This window comes from Hirundo rustica, chromosome 3 (genome assembly GCF_015227805.2).
Source record: "Hirundo rustica isolate bHirRus1 chromosome 3, bHirRus1.pri.v3, whole genome shotgun sequence".
Classification (NCBI taxonomy): Eukaryota; Metazoa; Chordata; class Aves; order Passeriformes; family Hirundinidae; genus Hirundo; species Hirundo rustica.
In genome coordinates, this window is record NC_053452.1 from 9,251,343 (window position 1) to 9,257,711 (window position 6,369).

At 41.4% G+C, this 6,369-nt stretch overlaps 1 protein-coding gene across 1 annotated transcript in view; it reads right to left on the reverse strand.

Moving 5' to 3' along the window:
* The window catches only part of REL (REL proto-oncogene, NF-kB subunit), a 40,302-nt gene extending 34,588 nt beyond the window's left edge, over positions 1 to 5,714 (reverse strand). Inside the window, exons 1-2 of the mRNA XM_040058230.2 lie at positions 5,633 to 5,714; positions 4,849 to 4,952 (exon numbers count right to left, since the gene is read on the reverse strand). The gene's annotated coding sequence lies outside the window, so the exon portion shown is untranslated. The remainder of the gene's footprint in view (positions 1 to 4,848; positions 4,953 to 5,632) is intronic.
* Between the last annotated feature and the right edge of the window lie 655 nt (positions 5,715 to 6,369).

Genomic DNA, 6,369 nt, shown 5'->3' on the forward strand with positions numbered 1-6,369 from the left:
TTAGTATTCAGAGGAGAACTTCTCAGGCACTTTCTCCCCCAACCTTCTCAAGTGTTTGCTATTCCCTTCCACTCATCCCAGGGCTATAAACACATACCACAGTTTGGGAGTTGCGTTATCCAACAGAGAAAAACTTTAAATGTTTGCTGGCAGGCGAAGAAAAAGATGGAGTAGTGTTTTCATTTTCCACTGGGCTGCATAAAAGCCTCTCATTACAGTGAAGCTGATTAGTGACCTCTGAAGTGGTCACTAATTGGTCACACCCAGGATTCATCTGATGCAGTGGAGCTGTAGGGAGAAGACTTATGGAAGAGATGAGCTCAAGCTGAAGAGAAGGAGCTAAGTCAGCAGAATACAACCTTTTTCTGCCCAGAATGATTTTTTTCAAATAGATTACCTCTATAAACCAGATCACTCTGGCTGCTTTCAAAGGGAAGCCACAAAACATAAGGAGGTAGAAGGAAGGGTAGGAATTGTCCCTTTGGCAACAGAAAGCTGTTAGAGTACCTTAGTTTACAAGGAAAACTGCATAAAAATATATAGGCAATGTATGCTTGAAGTAATTCTGCTGCTCCCCAAAACTCCAGCATACACCAGCCAGTCATCCACTATCCAGAAGATAACAGTTGCTCATCCAGGTTTTTATTACAGGACTTCGCTTTTCCCTCAGGGCTTACAAGGAGTTTAAGCTCCTTAACATCACCTTGAGCTTCAAGACTCTCAGAAGACTTTATCTACAGCCAATAACCAGAATCAATTAGGCTGGAAAAGACCTTTGAGATCAGAATGCAATCTTTAACTATAACATTGCGTTTTCAAGCAGACCACGGCAGTGAGTGTCACATTCAGGCTTTCCCTCAACACCTTCCTGGGAAGCCAAATTCAATATCTAATCACCCTTTCTGTGAAGAAATCTTTCATAATGTCCAACACAAACACCCCCTAGTGCTGCTTAAGACCGTGTCCTCCTGTCCTATCGCTGCTTGCCTGGGAGAAGAGCCGGACCCTCACCCGGCCACAACCTCCTTTCAGGGAGCTGCAGAGAGTGACAAGGGCACCTTAAAGAGGTGAAAAAGTTACCTTGTATCAGTACAGCACCACCAGATATGTCTCCTCTTAATCTGAAGTCTCAGACCTTAATTTTCAACCTCTTATGAAATGACTCTGATGTGTACAGTTATAGGATTACACCCAGGAATGACAGAAAGTGACACCACTCTTTAGGCCAAAGGTAAACACACAACACCTTCTGGGACAAGTTTACACATCAAGTCCTCCTACATATGCAAAGCAAGTTTGTAAATTGGCCACTACACATCTTATCTGGGCCTGCATTAGCCCTTTCTTAGAGACTGCCCGGGGCTGTGTGTCACAGGTGCCACCTCACCATGCAAAGCCTTACCGGCAGCAGCTGGCCACAATCAGCTCGGAGTAAGCCACAACCAGGCTGCTCACCCCGCTGCTGTCTGCACTTCGTGCCTGTGCATCCAGTCTACTGCCATGCTGCAATAAAATAATTCAGATTTATTAACGAGACCTGCGTCTTAGTAAGGCTACCATTATTAGTCTGAGCTTTCGGAATGACACGGTTGAAAGCCCTTGATTTCTCACCCAGAACAGCGATGAGTTTTGCTATTTCATTTTCTTGTTCATTTGGCAGTTGCTACATGACTTGTCAATTTTGCTTTTAGGACATTTGGGGAAAGTTTGACATTGTTTTTGTAATCAATGTTGTGGTTAACCTCACATATAACAATGAGTTTGATACATACTCACTCACCTGCACAGGATTTCCACTCGTGAGCCTTAATATTGTTGAAAACATATCAAATCCAAACAACCACCTCTGGGTTTTCGATCAGAAATACTGAGCCTTAGGTATAGTAAACGTATCAGGCACCATGAGACTCAGAACATTTTCAAATACCTGAAAAAAATACTCCATGCACCTTACTTACTGTGTGCGAGTAAAGAATACACATGTCAATCTGATTTTCTTTTAATTAAAAACAACAATAAGCCAGGAAGAAAACTACTTCTTCAAGACATATCTTGTGCGATACAAATCCAAAAAAAAGGAACCAAAGTGATTTTTTGCTCTGTGCAGTGGAAATAACAGCTCTAGACACAGCCTGTTGAATGGAAACACAACAGACACCACAGGTTGCTTCTGGCAAGTACGTGCAGGAACCAGAGGAGGGAGAAGCCTAACCCAAGAAAGAGCTGACAGAGAGCAGCCAGTGGCAAGAAGGATTAATTAGAATAAGGGCTAGTGTCGGCTACAGGGGTAATGTCATACATAAAGCTGAGTATAAAGAAAAGGCAACTGCTTTATGGAAAGGTTCCTTAACATGAAGATGTAAAAACCCAAGTTATTAAAGTCACAGATGTCCCAGCTCCGCTTCTGATTGTCCTCCGATGAGACCCTGGGGTGCAAGTCGAGTCAGCCAGTGTTGAAAGTCAACCTGTTCAGTTCTCTGTTTCTCAAAGGCTGAGACAGGTATCTACACTTTCCCCCACAGATTCAAAGATAAGCATTACAGACTCCAGTATCAAAAAAGTAGAAAGTAAGGAACAGAGGGCATTTGGAATAAAGTCTCTGATTACAGTCCCACTGGCTTTACTCCTGGTTGTCACAGCAGCTTATCCCTTAGGGGACCTTGATACCATTGCCCCAGCGATGGTGAGTAACACCCTTGGCTTTGTGGTGTCTCAATAAAATGCTCCCTCATGGTGACCACTACAATTTCTTCACTGGGCACACAAATCCTGCTTCCCCCACTGTTCTTGTACTCTGGGTTTACTTCTTCTCCCAGAACAGGAGGGTCAAGATTTACATGTGCTAAGCAGAGAACTGTGGTCTCTGTGCACTATCTTGAGCTCTCATCTCCACGAAAAGTAGCCAGAGAGTTGACTGTGCCTTTTCCAGAAGTTTCCATTAAAAGGAAACCTGCATAAATAACCATCTGCATAACTGAAATTAAACTGAGACCAACGTTCCCACTGAATCTGAAAAGCACTTCTGTCCATATACATAATTATTTTCTTTAAAACAAACAAACCCCCCCAAAAACAGACAAAAAGCCAAATCTGTAGGTCTAAAGAAGTTTGTTACTTTTTAAAAATAATACAGCTATTTCAGGGTTTTTTTACTACCTTCTCTTACCCTGTAAAAGCAAAATTCTGTGAGTTAACTCAGAATTAACAGATTTAATATCACTTCAAAGTTCTAGAGATACTAGACACTCATGGTTCAGTAAGAGAGAAACCAAATCTGTTCCCAAAGGCATGGATGCTTAGAGAAGTGAATTCTGTAGCTGGCTGATTCCAGGAGATTCAGACATGGTAATAGCAGAGACACTTGCCTAAAGTAAAACTGGCTACCACACTTGATTAATATTCACTATGCTCCACACCCCCTATAAACAGCCTGCAGAGAGACTGTTGCAGTTGTGAGATTGGTAGTGAGACTTGATTCACATTTGGAGACTTTTACTGCCCAAAGCCTTTCAGACTCACCTGACCCACCAAGTGAGACTATGGCTCCCAGGAGAAAGCTGCTGCTGCAAGGAAAGCTTTAATTGCACCTTTCCTTAACACCTTTTTTAATTCCAGCTTTCTCTTCCCCGGTGTTAGGCACTCTACTCAGTTTTGAGATTCAGCTGGAAAGGGCACTGAGCCATCTTGTCTAGATTGTGCTTTTGCCAAGAAAGCATAAACCAGATAATCTTGAGGTTCTGTTCCAAGATAGTATTCCATTCCATGACAGATGCTATCTTGGGAATTGCTAGTGCTACCCTTTTTCACCACGTTCACCTGTTTATTTTGAAACTGCCAGGACTGTGGAACAATCCAGGGGGGATTTTTCATCCTGCCTCCACAGCACAGCAGGGTGATCTAAGACTACAGCTTGGCTGCACAGAAACCCAACCCTTACATGTGATGCACTGATTTCTTTTTGGGGTTCCTGAGCTCTCTTATGCTACTGCTCCTAATTCTCTTTGCCCAATAGAGGGCAATGTCTGTGCTCTTGGGGTGAAAAAAACCCCATTAGGAAACAGATCTGAAATAAAGACATTAATTCAAAAAACCACATTGTTTAGCTGCTGGATTTCTTTTCAAACTAGAATTTATATTCCTTTTACGTATCTTAATTACACATGGTATTGTTTCTGCCTCCTGAATATGCATCTTTAAGTTTCAATGTCAACATAAATACTGGAACAGCTATGCAATTATATCTCTTTTGCTTCTGCAAATATTCCCATGACCTACATCACAAAAAACTCTGGCAGGTGACCCAGTTACTACAGACTTGGTCAGTTCAGGACTTCACACTTGCAACATGGTTAAAACCTTATTTGCAAAACATTGCTGCTGTAACTGGTCAAGTGGAAACCATGTGACCTGACATGTTTTTAATTGCAATGTAGACAGAACTTTTAATTTACATAGCCTAGGACTAGCATATACTTCTGTTCTGATGCCAGAGGACACCAGAAATGTAGGAAGCGAATAAAAAAAGAAAGGCGGCCACTTGGGTAATTTACTCAGACAATTACTGTCTCATCATTACCATCCCTGCTTAGAAGAATGTTTACCGGTGCCCCTAGAAGAAGAATGGAAAAATAAAATTAAATATATAGCTGAATGGAACCACAGAATAAATTACATTTAGCGCAGCAATTACAGTTTCTCCCAGACTGTATGCATTATGAACAGCCTGTATTTGTGTGGTCAACAACCCTGCCTCATGAACACCCCTGTAATTAATTTGAAATAACAAAAAACAGGGATAAATAAACATGGTGTTCATTTTGCTCCCTTTGCCAGTGTTTGGCTCCTTACCTACACAAGGCAGTCCATTCACTGCAGCTGATGAAGCAGAACTCTCCAGCCAGGAAAGAGAAGGACTCAAGTGTGCTGGGGATGAAGGTGGCAGCAAGAACCTCCTAAAATGATAAAACCCCAACTGATTATGGTTTATAAAAACAATACATAGCAAAGTAGCTACTGCTTAATTATATGTTACTAGAGGTTTTTTTTTTCCTTCTCCTTAACAGCCATTCTATTCTCTAGCAACCCCATTGACATCTTTCACAATATCCTCCCCTTCACAAGCCTCTAACCCACCATTCCTTCAAATTTTGCAAAAGTTACTGGCTGTCTTCCAACCCAGAGCTTCCCAACACCATATGCACAGCACTGCTCTATGAACAGATGTTTGGTATCTTCATAAACTCCTGGCCTGGGCTCGGTAAGATGGAGGGGAGCCACAATTCTCTGTGGTTCCCTTTACAAGAAAAGCTCCATCTTGGCTCTTAACGTGCTCAAGTAGAGACTGCTCAACAGAATTACTTGTGAATTTCAGAAAATTCACACTCCTAAAGCTGGAAGAGGGAAGGGGTATGTCAGTTTCTCTCAACTGAGTGTTTTTCCAGCTTTATTTGAGGGGCTTTAAGAAACTCATTAAAACAGTAGCACATTCTTGGTGCTGGAGATATGCTCATTGTGCATGTTCACTGTACTGGACGAGTTTGATTCCAGGAATAAGTTTATTAAGTTTGGGGTCAGGTAATAACATATTCACAGCAATACAGAATAGTTAAGAGTCAAGAAGCCAATCACACACCTGACTTTCAGACAATGCTTCCACTTGAGTTGACTGGAATTTTGAGTGATAAAAGTCCATGGCGCTGCAAACAGAACATTCATGTAAGTACTGGAGTATTGTCAGGGAGATGTGTTCCAAACACTTGCTGTAAACTCTGCCATCCTTTCAGAAAGATATAACAATACATCAGTTCACACATGTAATGTTAATCATGTTTTTAAATAAATATGCACACTTAGCATCCATTCCTTTTCTGGAGATACTCCTTAGAAAATCAGTCACCTTATTTTTATTACAGTTTTACTATCAAGAATTTTTGGGATTCCTCCTTACCAGCCTCACTAACCCCCACAACATAAAGACATAAGAACTTACCTATGAGCACATAATAAGGTGTTAACTTGCATCTGGCTGTCCTTTGGCACCGTGGGTTGTGCTAAAACTCCTAGTGAGACTTTTTTTATGGAGAAACGAAAATAAGCAGGAAACATATTTGTGATATTTTGGTTGTTGCTGTTAGGAAGATAGTCTGAAAGGAAAAGTTGTTTAATTTGCAAGCTTAGAAAAATGCAAGAAAGAATAGTGGGCTATCATGTAAGCGGTGGCTTAAAAATCAATAGCTGGTGTCGGTAATCTCTAGAAATTCAGAACCCTTAAAACAGTCCTTAGCCAGATACAGTAACTTATGCACTGGGAATCCCCACTGTGGGCATAGACAACCTGACTCTAAAGAAAAAGGGTCTCACATTCAGGGA